The 15978-nt window shown below is 36.9% G+C and overlaps 1 long non-coding RNA gene across 1 annotated transcript in view; it reads left to right on the top strand.

Annotated features, from left to right (window-relative positions):
• Nucleotides 1-15978, top strand: part of LOC147581122 (uncharacterized) — a 441824-nt gene that overhangs the window by 309366 nt on the left and 116480 nt on the right. The window contains exon 4 of the long non-coding RNA XR_015250850.1: nucleotides 8029-8098. This is a non-coding gene — a long non-coding RNA (uncharacterized LOC147581122). The remainder of the gene's footprint in view (nucleotides 1-8028; nucleotides 8099-15978) is intronic.

Here is a 15978-nt window from a genome sequence, read left to right as displayed (position 1 = left end):
AGCCCCCTACCCCTGACTTGGAAGATAAAATTATGTTCGCTTTTTGTATTCCTGGTGCCTAGTAGTGTGCTTGGTACATAATAGATGTTTAGTAATTATTTTTGAATTCCATTGGTAATATCTAATTAATTTGGCAGTAGGTATTATTAAAATACTTTGATATTTCTGTATTTCAGCTCCTCCTCAGTTCTCTCCTGTCTGAATTCCTATTGCACAGTTAGGTATTGTTGTCCTCTGATGGTTTACAGGTAATAGTTTGGTCTGTTTTTTTTTTTCTTTTCTTTTAATTATTAATAGATTGGGGGTTCCTAGGGATTTGGATAATTTCTTTTATTTATTTAGCATCCTCTATCCTATCCCCATGCCTCTTCAGACTAAAGACAATTCCCATACTCCCCAAATATTTATGGATTTTGATTATATTTTGAAATATTAACTTACATTTTGTCCTGAATTTCCCCCACCCCTCACTTACTCCCATTCAGTATGGCAGCTGGCTCCAAACTTCATTGTCTCAGAGAAAGGTTGAGGCCAGGTATGCAGCAGGAGTAGAACAGTGAATGGAGAAAGTCTGGTGTGGTAAATAAAGAATGGGATTTCTAGGTATAGACAGAGCAACTGAATAAGTGGGGAGAGCAGATGATTGTCAAGTCTTTTTTTCACTGCCCTTAGCTTCAAAAAAAAAAAAAAAAAGATGGGGCTGAGAATATGGAGAATAGAGAGAGATTTCTGACAGTCTGTGACTAGAGTGGACTCAGATCCTGCCTAGAAGGCAATAATTCTAAGGAGGTAGCAAACCCTCAAAGAGGAATGGATACAAGGACTATTCCCAGTCCCCTAGGCTGACTGAATAGGGACAGTCTTTTTTTTTTTTTTAGTTATTTTTTATTATTTTACTTTGTTTCTTTTTTGAGAGAGAGAGAGAGCATGCAAGTGGGGGAAAGGGGCAAAGGGAGAGGGGGAGAATCTCAAGCAGGCTACACGCTCAGCTTGGAGCCCAATGTGGGGCTCAATCCCACAACTCTGTGATCATGACCTGAGCTGAAATCAAGAGTCAGACACTCAACTGACTGAACCACCCAGGCACCCCTGACTAGGGACGGTCTTACAAAAAGCCCCTCTTCTCATGGTATCATGTTAGGTCCCTGGACAGTATGAGATGCATTGTTGGGGTAGGTGAGGATGCTAGAAATATTGAGAATAACAGGACTAACAATCAAAAATTAAGCTGCTTTAATCCATAGGGAACATGCTGTTCTTGCACACCTGAGTATGTTGAAATTTATAGCTGCTACATTTGTTTAGTTGATTAATCTGCTAATTGTAAACTTGGTAAAATTACTGTCTATCACATCCTAGAAGGGAAAAAAGCTATCTCACTATGTTAAAAATGAATTATTATATAATTTTGGATCCTAGCTCTGTCACTAATAGCTGTGTAACTTTGAAAAATGTATTTCACTTTTTAAAAGTCTCAAGTGCATCATATATTTTAAAAATAGCTAAAATACATTATCTACCTTATTGGGAGTGATGTGAAGATAAATGGAGATTAATATCTATAAGTGCTTCTGGCAAAGAAACTGCAGTGATAGCTATCATATATTTACAGTCTAGACTTTTTTTTAGGGCTGAAGAACCTTAATATTCATGTAGGCCAATTAGTAATGATTTTATAATATTCAAATATTTACAATAAAAATCCTTTTCCTCCCCTATATTTATTTCTCTTCCAATAAGTAATTAATGTTTTCAAAGAAAATTCAGCAATATTTAAGGAGAAATGAACAAAAATAGTGCCTTCATTTTTAAAAATCTCAACTAAAAAAATATTGAATAGGAAGAAAGTTATGCATCAGAGATGCATTTTTAAGATGGACCTTTAAAAAAGTGTGGATAAGATGAAAACACAAATAAGTTATGAGATACTGCATATTATAATTAAATTAAGACTGAACTAAGTTGTATATACTCACATATTATATATTCATGCCAGAAAAGTAGTCTTATTTTTTCCAAGATGAATTTATAACCTATATGTCAATGAAATCTAAGGTTTTGCTGATGATGGAATGCCATATATAATGATGAGGAATACACTAAAAGCAAGAGCAGTAAATGGCAATCTTCTGACTTACTGTATGTGTCACTGAGAAGAATGATTATTTCTCACAAGTAGAGGTGAAGTCAGGGACTATTATCGTCCACATTTAAGTGGTTTTGCTCTTTTCTTCCACATCCACCAACTTGATTAAATAATGATTTGGCTCACAAGAGACTTGAACTTCATGGTTCCAAGTTCATTCCCAGTCGGGTTTGTAAATGTCTCTGGTGTGTGTTCAGCTTTAGAGAAGCGCAGAGATGAGCAAAGTCTCCACTAAGTCAGCACCAGACAAGGTTACCACCCCCTCACCCCCCCCCCCCGCCTCTCCTCCCCCCCAGGGAAACAGCAGTCTCTGTCTTAGAGGCAGCAAGTCACCAGATAGAGAAGGGGAGTGGGTAGAGTCAGAAGGCTTGAGTGACAACTGCAAGTCGGCCTTTAATAGTGTGTCTCATAGCCACAGGCAAATCCTAACCTGTTGAGGGGGAAGGGGGTGGGGGGGAGGGCGGTGCTTTAGAAGCCACCCCTTGAGGAAGAATGCTTTGAAATCCTTTCTGACTCTGAGGAAACCCTTTCCTCTCTGAGGAAAATCCAGGGTGTGATGGCAGATCCCAGGAGTTTCACAAGATAATCAAGGGAGACAATTCTCTGGTGGTATTTGATCAGGTCTCCAATGAAAGCCTGGTAGAAAGTAATAAGAGTCACATTTCTGCGCTGGTATTTCAATTAAGAAACACCAGGGGCTTCGTTTTCCAACAGCTGTGATTGTCATCTGGTATTTTAATTGTACTGCTAGTGGGCCAGAGGTGGAACATTATCTTTTCACCAGGAGCAGCAGAAAGTCTTAGAATGGCCTCACGTTAAAGAAGCTCAGAAGAGGTATGCGATAGGGTGATTTATAAGAATTATGTATTTGGTTATTCAGGTTACCAAAATATATTTCTCGCCTATATTTGATATTCATCCACAGATCTTGTCTCAGCTCCCTTTTGCAAGTTTCAGAGCAATAAGAGCAATCTTTTATTATCACATTTGGTCTTTTGTCCTCAGTTCCTGAAAACGCTTCAGAGCCATAAAGGTGAAATGGGTATCTTGTTCCTCACAATCCCCTTTCTACCATCACTGGGTTTGTGTTAATGAGGTGGCTTTTAGAAGCACCTAAGGATGGGGGCCGGTTGCCAGAGAACCAACCATGATTAGAGGGTGGGAACTTTCAGTCCTACCTCCCTCGTCTGCCCTGGAAGGGAGAGGGGCTGGAGCTTGATTCAATTCACCAGTGGCTAATAATTTAATCAATCTTTGCTGTGTAATGAAGCCTTTATAAAAACCCCAAAGAGGAGGGGGTTCAGAGAGTTTCCGAGCTAATAAATACAAGAAGATGAGAAGAGAGTGACATGTCTGAAGAGGGCATGGGAGCTCTGAGCCCCTTCCCCACATTTTCCCCTGTGCATCACTTCCATCTGCTGTTCCAGAATTATATCCCTCTATTAAAAAGACCTGTGATCTAGTAAGTAAAATGTTTTCCTGAGTTCTGTGTATAAAGCTCTTAACTGAACCCTTGAAGGGGGCTGCAGGAACCTCTGATGTCTAGCCAATCTGTGAGATGTACAGGTGACCATCTGGGCTTGTGATTAGCATCTGAAGGGGTGGGATGGTCTTGTGGGACTGAGCCCTTAATCTGTGGAATCTGATGCTCTATTCAGGTAGAGAGTGTCAAAATTGAGTTGATTTGTAAGACACCCATCTGGTGCCAGAGAATTGCTTGGTGTTGTGTAGGACTCACTCCCCTCATATTGGAATTGGTGACCAGAACCCCTTTAAAGTGGTTGTCTCAATGTCTTTTTCTTTTTTAATGTTTATTTGAGAAAGAGAGAGAAAGAGACAGAGCGCAAGCAGAGTAGGGGCAGAGAGAGAGAGGGAGACACAGAATCTGAAGCAGGCTCCAGGTTCCAAGATGTTAGCATAGAGCCCGACATGGGGATTGAACTCACAAACTGTGAGATCATGACCTGAGCTGAAGTCAGATACTCAACCGACTGAGCCACCCAGGCACCCCTGAATGTCTTTTTAAAAAGTCTTTTTTTTTCAACTATATTTTATTATTTTTTTTTTCAATTTACATCCAAGTTAGTTAGCATATAGTGCAACAATGCTTTCAGGAGTAGATTCCTTAATGCCCTTTACCCATTTAGCCCATCCACCCTCCCACAACCCCTCCAGTAACCCTCTGTTTGTTCTCCATATTTAAGAGTCTCTTACGTTTTGTCCCCCTCTTTTAAAGTCTTTTAAATTTACCACCATAAGGCACAGTTCCTAAACTTACACTGTGTTTAGAGTTAGGCATTAGGGTTCATAATGTTTAATGTCAGATATTTTTCAGAACTATAATCTAAATTTCCCTTCTAAGTCAATCTCAGGAGAAAATGGAGAGGAGGAATGTATATGTAGGATATCAGCATTTTCTTTTCTGAGAACTGCTCTGCGTCAGTAGTAAGGTAGTTTTTATTTTTAACGTATTGTCTCATGTGATCATTGTAAAGTGCCATGTGTTGCACATATACCACATTTCCAGATGAAGAAACTGAAAACTCAGAGAATTTAAGTTTATTTATTTATTTTGAGAGAGAATGTGAGCTTGGACGCAGGGGAGGGGCAGAGAGAAAGTGAGAGAGCCTGGGCTTGCCAGCAGGGGAGGGGCAGAGGGAGAGAGAGAATCCCAAACCAGCACCTTACTCTCATCTAGGAGCTCAACTCAGGGCTTGAACTCAAGAACCGTGAGATCATGACTTGAGTCAAAATCAAGGGTCTGACGCTTAACTGACTGAGCCACTCAAGTGCCCCTGAAACTCAGAGAATTTAAATAACGTGCTCAAGGTTCCACAGCCTGGTAAATTGAAGAGAAGGAATATGTAGCTAGAAATCTAATTTCCATAAACATGTCTCCTTCCTCCACAACTGTTGCCTCTCATAGAACAAGGGAAGGATCTTATGTTATCACACGATAAAATAATTTTGGATTTTGGGGTCATTTCTCACTTTACCCCCTTTTATTCATATCTTGGTTAATAAAAAATCTTTCCCCTATCACTAATATATCATGATTTGATAAGATCATGTATTGCTTCATTTATAACCCATGCCAGTCCCTATTGATAAGCTATGGTTGTTTAGAAGTTACATTCTTTTGTTTTTCTTCTTCTTAAGTTAACCTTAGAATTGATTTCTTAGAAAATACAAAGATTTATAGTGTCTCACCAGCTTTTTCCTGTTCCTTTCATTTGATAGACCAGTCACTCAAATGCACTTAGCAAAGAACTCTTGGTATTACAGCTTTCCCTTCATAATAAGTCATTCTGATACACGGGAAAGTAGATACCTGAAGTAGGTGAGTGCTACAAAATATACAAAAAGAAGGGTACCATATTTATTAAGAACATTTCTAAATGAGTCATCGTCTATGTATGAGTACAAATTTTTTTGTTTTCTCTAACTAAATTCCTTAACATATCTTACTAAGTCTAATCTTAGTTCATATATCTGTTTTCTATTATGAAAGAAGTCTATTTTTTATTATTTTAAAATGACCTGGGGCACCTGGGTGGCTCAGTCGGTTAAATGTCCTACTTCAGCTCAGGTCATGATCTCATGGTTCGTGAGTTCAAGCCCCACGCCGGGCTCTGTGCTGACAGCTCGAAACTTGGAGCCTGCTTTGAATTCTGTGTCTCCCTCTCTCTCTACTCCCCACCGCCAGCTTGGACTCTGTCTCTCTCTCTCTCTCAAAAATAAATAAACACTCAAAACAATTTTTTAATGACCTATTGCTGATATAGATGATATGGATAGCTTGCCTTTGTCTTTCATACAAATATTACCAAATAATATACTGTTTTGATAAAGTTAATTTCTTATTACAGTGGTTATGTATAGACATTAATATAGTTTGCAAATAATGATAATTGTCTTGAGAAAAAAAATAATCCCTGACATCCTGGAGCTGGTCTGGTACTACAAGTCAGGCTTTGGTGTTCTTCCATTAAATATCCACAATTTCATAGACCATTAGCATCAGACAAGTCCATACTGTGACTATCATGAATCCAGACAAAAACAAGACCACTCTGTAATTATGTCTGTGCACAGACAAAACATGAACAATGTCCAAGCCACAAAATACCAAATATATTCCTATTTTGACTAATATGTGTGATTGTTGATTTTTACCAGTTACAGCTCTAGCCTTGGCCCAGTCTCCTATACCTCTAGAAAAGATTTATTAAGGTAGCCACTCATAGAGTTATCCCCATTTCATGACCACATCCTGTCCACTGTTAAGCCCTGCTTCCTTAAACCCGCCCCAAAGTCACTTGACACAAGCCAAATTACTTAAGTCCTTTCTAATACCTTGTAACTGAGACACTCCACAATTCACCATTCATTTCATTCTCCAGCAAACCTTCTCTCTCCCTGCGAGGAGTGATAAGCTCAAATTATTTTTCAAATCTTAGTACATTGACAAGATTCTAAAATTACAAAGAATAATAACAGTGACAGCAAACATTCCTCTTCAAAGGGGCTGTTTTACCATGTATTAATACTTGCTTTCCTTTTAGAGCAGTTTCATTTACCATATTAAGAATAGTTCTAGGGGCATCTGGGCAGCTTGCTCCATTGAGCATCTCTTTTTGGGCTCAGGTCATGATCCCAGGGTTGTAGGATCAAGCCCTTCATTGGGCTCCATGATGAGCATGGAGCCTGCTTAAGATTCTCTTTCTCCCTCTGTCTCTCTCCCCTACCTGCACTCTCTCTATATAAAAAAAAGAAAAAGAAAAAGAATAGTTATGTATTTTGAAAAAATCTTTATCTTGAGATTGACACAAAATTTTAATTTTTTGGCTATCAACTCTTCTTTTTAAAAATATTGTAATGGGATATTATTTTGATAAATTTTCCTTCCATGAATTCCCAAATCCTTTTGGGTTGTGGTTAATTGTTCTTTTAATGGTTTTCAGCTTTAATAAATTATGTAATTTATGAATTTTATTCATTTAACAGATATACTTTTAATATCCACTAGATACCAAGTTCTATCTTAAGTCCTAGACATGTTGCAATATAAGAAGTCATAGGGAGGGATGGGAGTGTGGCTATAAAGAGGTATCCTTTTAACTGAACTGTTCTGCATCTTGACTGCTATGGTGGTCACATGAATCTCCATGTGATCAAACCTGAAGGAACAACACACACACACACACACACACACACACACACACACACACACACATTAGCACACATTAGCACATGTAAAACTGGCAATCTCTGAATCAGGTTGGAAGATTCTATTGATGTTAATTTCCTGGTTGAGATCTTGTACTCTGGTTGTTCAAGTTGTTGCCATTAGAGGAAATCAAGAACTCTCTGTACTGTGTCTTATAACTGCATAGGACTCTACTATTAACTTAAAATAAAAAGTTTTTAAAAATTGATAGTCCCTGATCATGTAGAATACAATATAATAATAGACATAGATCATAAAAAAAAACTATACGATAACTACTATAACGTAGAGGAAAAGTATAAGGTGCTGTAAGTGCATACAGTATTAGAATCTAGTCTATACTAAAGGGTCAAAAAAGGCCTTCCTGATGATATAACATTTAACGTTAAGCCTGAGAATGAATAGGAATTGGTCAAACAAAAAAGAGGAGAAAAATAGAAGATCATCGCATTTCAGGGAGTGGGGTTTCAGCAAAGAATCATAAGGAAGGTTGACAGAAGACAATGCTAAAGAAAGAGTGTGGGAACAAAACATACTGGACCTTGGAATTATAGTAACTTTATTTGGAGAATAATGAGGATCCACTAAAAAGCTTTGAGCAAGGCACTAATAATTTCAGCCTATATTTTTAAACTATTACTTTGACTTACAGGTAGAGAACAACCTGGTTGGAAAGGATACCTACAAATATGCAGAAAAAAGGAAGCTGTCATAGAGTCCAGGTTAGTGATGCAATTCTTGGAATTGGGTGGGGGTGGTGAAGATGGGAATCAGTGAATGGACAGGTTTGGTAACGATTTGAATGTGAGCTGTTGATGGCATAGATTATACCCGGATTTTGGAACGGGCAGTGGAGTGGATGGAAAAGCCATATTCTCAGGTGGGGAGGATTAGAGGAAGTACAAATTGGAAGTGGGGTAGGGAGTAGTTTGGTTCAATTTTAAATCTAGGATAAGATGCCAGCAAGAATTCCAAGTGGGGATTTCAAGAGGTCAAGTAGGTATGTCCAACTGGAACACAGAAACAGAGACATGGTCAGAGATAAAGCTTTAAGTCTTGGCATATAGATGATATTTAAAGTCAAGGGGGTAGCTACAGTCATTAAGGGAGAGAGGGAAGAGAAAGAAAAGAAGAGGCCCAGAGGAAATTCCTGATGAAATTGAACATTTAAAGGTCAAGGAAACTTAGAAGGAGCAGTCAAAAGGAGTTAAAAACCCAAAAGTGATCTTAGGGAAGAGGAAGTTAGAGAATATTTAAGAAATAAATAGCGAACTGTGTTAAATGATCTGCTGAGAAGTCAAGTCGAATGAGGCATAGAAATGACTGCTGGACTTAGGAACATGAAGATCATTCGTAACTGGGGTGGAGAAGGGGAGAAGGAATGTAAATGGAGGTAGGCTTGCTAATTTGGAGGAAGATGAAGGAGCTGTGTGTAGCCAGGTCATATCGACTTTCTCTATAAAAGTATAGACACTGGAAAAGGAGATTTAAGGAAAAAAAGGAAGATGTAAAATAATTGTTGCAAGAGAGAAGAGCTAGAGTAAGCAGTGAGTAGACTAGAAAAACCATTCAACTACTGAGGTAGGTTTTTTTTTTTTAAGTTTAAATAAATGGAAAGTATCCAAATTTTCTCTTGGATAAGAAGACTCAGTATTGTAAAGATGTTAATCCTCTTCATATCTATCATTATATTTGGTGTGGTAATCATAATTTGTATTAAAACTACTGTTATAGCTCACACTATGTATCAGGCACTGGGTTAAATGGTCGTACAACTCTAATCAAAGTCACGAGTTCATGGGAATTTGCAAAATGACTGTAAAGTTTGTATGAAAAATAAACATGCAAGAATAGCAAAGAAAATTCTGGGAAAGAAAATAGCAAGTGTGGATTAACCAACTGTAATTGTGGTTTGCAACAATAGAAAGTTCAATGGAAAGAACTCAGAAATAATCACAAGTTTATGACAGGGTGACTTTGATAAAGCTGGGTTTTCCAGAGAGTGGGGGAAAAAACAGGTTTACAGTGAAAAAAATCAGGGATGCCTAGATAGCCATTTGGAAAATAATAAAGCTATATCTCTACAAATTTCTTATCCCCAAGTTAGATAGATCAAAAATGTGAGTGTAAAAAAATTAAATTGTAAAAAAATTAAACAAAACTGTAAATATTTTTATGATATTGTGCTGAAAAGACCGTTTAAAAAAATTTTTTTAAATATTTATTTAGAGAGAGAAAATGAGCAGGGGAGGGGCAGAGAGAGAGAGAGAGAGAGAGAATCACAAGTAGGCTCTGCACTGTCAGGCACGGAACCTGATGTGGTGCCTGACCTCACAAACCGCAAGATCATGACCTGAGCAAAAATCAAGAGTCAGATGCTTAACAGACTGAGCCACCCAGGTGACCCATGAAAACACCTTTTAAAAAATAGAATAATATTCATTCTTGACATGGCAAACACACACATACACAGTGCCAAAAGACCTTGTTAAACTAGGAAAAATATTTTCAACTTTTAGGATGAAAGATTGAGCTCTCATAGATCAATTACAAAAATATGAAGAACCCAGTATTAATAAGAAGGGCAAAGGAAATAGCTCAGAGCAAAAGAAATGATTAATAAACATGTGAAAGATGCTCATTTTGTCACTAATTTTAAAACACAAAAACTAAAACAACAAAATGGTATTTTTATCAGATTAATCAATCCGATTAGCATGTTATTTTTGAGTGCCTACTATGTGCCATGTGTTTTTAGTATTTTCCTATCAGTATATTTTCCATAATATTCCTGTGAGCATATTTTCCATAATAAACAACCAAACTTTTAATAATATGGTCAGTAGTTTGAATGGACACAGATGCCTCTAAAGAACTTGGTAATGCTTCAAAGTTGGCGTATTTTACTTAAGTCAAACTCCACAGTCTTGTTTATTTGCTTGATTTTATTGTGCATCATGTGAAAAAGAATGAATCATCTTTAAAAGCAATGTTTTTTTTTTTTTTTAATTTTTTTTTTCAACGTTTATTTATTTTTGGGACAGAGAGAGACAGAGCATGAATGGGGGAGGGGCAGAGAGAGAGGGAGACACAGAATCGGAAACAGGCTCCAGGCTCCGAGCCATCAGCCCAGAGCCTGATGCGGGGCTCGAACTCACGGACCGCGAGATCGTGACCTGGCTGAAGTCGGACGCTTAACTGACTGCGCCACCCAGGCGCCCCAAAAGCAATGTTTTTTTAATATGCTCACAAAGCTAATTATTTCTCTCCCATTTGATTATATTTTATTGAATTGACAATATTTCGGAAAGTGTAAAGTTAACATTTGAATGTTAATGGCAAACCAAACCAGAAACATAACATACTGATTCTTCTCTTTTATCAGCCAGAGGTGAGAAGAGCACTTAGTGGGGCTAGTATTTCTTTATTTCGTCATCTCTTCATTCTTTCATTCAACAAACATTTATTGAATGTCTGCTCTGTGCCAGGATATTACAATGCACAGGAGAAAGAGAATCTCTACCCTCAGATTCTACCACTAATCGGGGCTATAGGGAAGGAAGCCTGCAATGGAAACACTGTTTTAAGAACTTAAATTTGTATCAAGTAACTGAAATTTCCCCTTGCCTCCATTCTTTCAATCCAGAAACAGTGTAGTGCTGCACAGGGTACCTTACTTCTGTGACTACACTTGACACCCATTTATGGGTGACTGAAAAACCTTAAATTATCTTTCCAAATAATATGTCAAAACTAAACGCGCCTAGGTCATGGGCTTCCTCTAGATTAATAAGGCTAAACTTTTTGGCAATTTAGGAGAGATTTTTCAGGTCTAAATGAATCATTAGGAATGAGTAAATCACAGGCATAACAAATGTTCTATAATTAAGAAGATAAAGATGTATGTTAAGAAGAATCATAAATCTCCAAATACCCAAATACCCATTTGTCTTTGTCAACAAATACTGGAAAGAACCCACAGAAACAGGCAAACACATGATTCTGAATAGTTTATACTTTCAAAAAAACATTAAGCTAATATACACTTTCTTAGGAAAGAAAAAAAAAAACCTCATAGACTAAAGAATTAAAATAGTTTCACAAGTTACTTTATATGGTTCCTAAATTATATTAGATTGAATCACATGAAATTGCTCAAATTTGATTTTTTTTTTTACCTACAAAATTTGCAATTTCATGTGGCTCACTCTACTGGAATTACATCATTTCAATTCCTAAGAGGAAGTCTTTGCATAACGAGTAATTTATAGAGTTCTCACTATGAGCCACACTATACTAAACCCTATCTGACATCAATCCAAGGTTGTACCTGGGGCCAAGGTATGAGCCTTGAATTAAGGAGGTCTTTGAACTTAAACGAAAAAAAAAAAAAATCCAATGAAAAATTGCTACTAAACTTTGACTGGAACTTCACATTTCTTTCAAATATAGACATGAGCAGTAAACTTTGATAGCATTACCAGCACGTTTGTTTTTGTCACCATTGGGATTCAGATGTTTTCATATTCCATTCAGTTATACTAGCTATCTCAAATTAACATTTATACTTACCACAAACTTGAAATTTCCTACCTTTAGGTCTTATTATTTAATGCATTTATTACTAATTACAGATTTGATTTTTAAAGTACTTGGATAACTGAAGTTTGATTAGTTTGTTTTATAGCGTTATATCTTTTGTGTATTTAATATATATTATTCTGGGGGGCTCCCAGAGGGCTCAGTTGGTTGAGTGTCTGACTTCGCTTTGGGTCATGTCTCGTGGTTTATGAGTTCAAGCCCCTCATCAGGCTTGCTGCTGTCAGTGCAGAACCTGCTTTGGATCCTCTGTCCCCCTCTCTCTGCCTGTCCCCTGCTCCTACTCTCTCTTAAAAATAAATACAGACATAAAAAAATTTTTTAATATATTATTCTGAGAAAAGGTTCCAAGGACTTCACCAGACTGTTAAATGGGTCTGTGGCACAAAAAGGTAAGAACCCCTAGTACCATTTTAAGATCTACTTTTTTTAGCAATTTCAAATATACAATATGGTATTATTAACTATAGTTACCCATGATGTACATTACATCCCTGTGACTTATATTTACTTACTGAAGTATAATTAACATACAGTGTTATGTTAGTTTCAGTTTTATAACATAATGATTCAACAATTTTATACTTTCTCAGTGCTCATCATGATAAAGACACTTTTAATCCCCTTTATCTATTTCACCTGTCCCCCTACCTGTCTTACTCTGACAACCACCAGTTTGTTCTTTGTATTGAAGTCTGGTGTGTTTTTGTTGGTGGTGGTGGTGTTGGTCTCTCTTTTTTTTCTTTCTTTCTTTGTTTTGTTTCTTAAATTCCACATATGAGTGAAATTATGCAGTATTTGTCTTTCTCTGACTGACCTATTTTAATTAGCATTATACCCTCTACATCCACCCATGACTTATTTATTTCACAACTGGAAGTTGGTACCTTTTGGCCCCCTTCCATTTTGCCCATCCCCTACCTAACCCCACCACTAGCAACTACTAATCTGTTCTCTGTACATATGAGCTCAATTTTTTTTAAGATTCCACATATGATATCGTTCAGTATTTGTCTTTTTCCGTCTGACTTATTTCATTTACTAGAATGTCCTCAAGATCCATACATGTTCTTGCAAATGGCAAATTTTACTTTATTTTTATAACTGAATAATATTCCAGTGTGTGTGTGTGTGTGTGCGCATGCGTGTCCACACACACATTTTCTTTATCCATTCATTTATTGATGGACACATAGGTTGTTTCCATATCATGGCTATTATATATGATGCTGCAATGAATATGTGGGTGCAGATATCTTTTCAAGTTAGTGTTTTATTTTCTTTGAATAAAAATACTCAGATGTCAGATTGCTGGATCACTTGCTAATTCTATTTTTAATTTTTTGAGGAACCTCCATACTGTTTTCCGCAGTGGCTATACCATTTTGTATTTCCACCAACAGTGATGAGGGTTCCCTTTTCTCCACATCCTTGCCAAACTTATTATTTCTTGTCTTTTGATAATAATCATTCTAACAGGTATGAGGTGATATTTTATTGTGGTTTTCACTTGCATTTCTCTGATGATTAGTGATGTTGAACATCTTTTCATGTGTCTGTTGACCATCTGTATGTCTTCTTTGGCGAAATGTCTATTCAGGTCCTTTGCCAATCTTTTAACTTGATTTTTTATATTGATTTATGTGAATTCTTTATATATTTTGGATATTAACCCCCTATCAATTATACCATTTGCAAATATCTTCTCCCATTCGGTAGGTTTTCTTTTAGTTTCACTGATAGTTTCCTTTGCCATGAAAAAAGCTTTTTTGTTTGATGTGGTCCCATTTGTTCCCCTTATGTTTTCTTCTAGGATTTTTAAGGTTTCTGGTCTTCCATTTAAGTCTTCAATCCATTTTGAGTTCATATTTGTATATGATAAAGAAAGTGGTCTAGTTTCATTCTCCAGTTTTCCCAACTCCATTTATTGAAGAGATTATTTTCTCCTTATTGTATGTTCTTGCCTCCTTTGTTGAACATTAATTGACTGTCTCAGCATGGGTTGATTTCTAGATTCTTGGTTATGTTCCATTGATCTGTTTTTGTGCCAGTTCCATACTGTTTTGATTACAATACCTTTGTAGTATAGTTTGAAATCAAGAAGTGTGATACCTCCAGCTTTGTTCTTCTTTCTTAAGATTGATTTGGCTATTCTATGCTTTGTGGTTCCATACAAACTTTAGGATTACTTTTTCTAGTTCTGTGAAAAGTGCATTGTATTTTGATAGGGATTGCATTGAATCTGTAGATTGCTTTGAGTAGTATGTACATTTTAACAATATTAATTCTTCTATTCTATAGGCACAATATATTCTCTGCCCATTTTTAAATTACATTGTTTGTTTTTACATGCAATGGAAAGAAATGATAGATTCAGAGTAAGGCAGAATCCCATCTAATCAGGAAACCACTAGAGATTCCATACATACCATTTTTTCAATTGTTAGAAATTTATTATTTGTTAAGTCATGAGCCAGGTACTGGTGATTCCCAAGTACCTTTCAGTCTTACCAGGATAAATTGATATTGACAAGTAATACTTTCCCAAACTCTACTCTTTATTTGTGTAACAGTAGATGTAGATATGATACAATCTTCACTTTCCTTAAAGAACCATAAGGATCCCCTGGGAACCTCATGGGGTATCATGATGTCCCCCCAGGGGGACATCATGCTGGGGAATTGCCCGCTAGACTAACATGATGAGTGAGCTCCCACTGTAGCTCTCCCTTTTGTTAATTCACTGCTCCCAACAGTGTAATGGTTTATAGAACATAGTTCTGCTTTCAGATGACCTATGTTTGAATTTCTACCTCCGCGCTCCTAGAGAGATAACCTTGGACAGGTTAGGTACCTTAGTTTCTTCAAACTGTAAATGAAATTGATAATATTACTCTTCTCATAGGGATGTTGCAGGTATTAAAAGAGATGTTTGCAAAATAGTTGACATACAGCTTAATAAACATTAGCCATCTTTATCATGACTGATGCTAATACCATTACTTTCTCTATGTGTCTTCTTTTCCTCTTCAATCCTCATGTCATAAATGAATGCCACTTCATTTCTGTGAGGAAAGAAAGCATTAGTGGATTCATGTAGCAGGGAAATTTCTCCTGTTGATTATAGGCCTTTTGTACTAGAGGAGATAATGAGGCTAACTTCCCAAGCTACTTGGAGAGAAAAAAGAATGGCTAAGAAAGGCAGACTCTCTCAGCAGTGGAAAGATGTGCATCCACAAAGAGTCCTCTTCTAAGGTGGTATGAAACTTTTGTTTCCAAGGCATTGTAGGTTTTCACAATTATGCTAACATAAATAATTAATCCATTTTGAAGCTATGGATATGTGAGCTTTATTCTCCTACTGCCCTTGAAATTTATATTCCAGGATCAGTGGATAGTTGAAACCATATAATAATTATGACCTTCTGATAATTCAAGCCCCTTTGGTCTCAAGGTGGAAAGATTGGAAAATCAGCATGTATCGAGTACTTACTACATATCAAGTGCTATGTGTAGTTTTGGGTTTTTTTTTTTTTTTCACATATCATCTCACCGATACGACAGCTCTATGACGTAGGAATGTGGCTCCATTTCAACAAATGAGAAAATGGAATTTAACAAAATTGAGTAATTTGTCAAACAGAAAACACAGCCAGAAAGGGGCAGCATTGGGATTTGAATGTTGGTCAGTGCAACTGCAAGCTCCATGTTTGGTCATATAACACCACCCTGGTTACCTGTGTGTTAAATGTGCTACTAAGGTAGCTGTGGGATATTAGCTTCATATGTGAAAACTGCCTCCCTGCCCCTGAATCACAAGGTAGCTGGTATAGTCATTATCTCTGAATTTCACAAACCTGCACGAGGTTAAAATCATTACTGAATTTAACCTTTTAACAATACCGTAATCTTTGCTCAAGCTGTAGCCACATAACAAAATGCTATGTCAAAGGTGAAGCAAAAATTAGAAAGTGAGTGATTTAACTAAAAAGAACATGCTGAC

The sequence above is a fragment of the Puma concolor genome, chromosome B2 (genome assembly GCF_028749965.1).
Source record: "Puma concolor isolate L17-30 chromosome B2, mPumCon1.1.hap2, whole genome shotgun sequence".
Lineage (NCBI taxonomy): Eukaryota > Metazoa > Chordata > Mammalia > Carnivora > Felidae > Puma > Puma concolor.
This window is presented reverse-complemented; position numbering and strand designations above follow the sequence as displayed.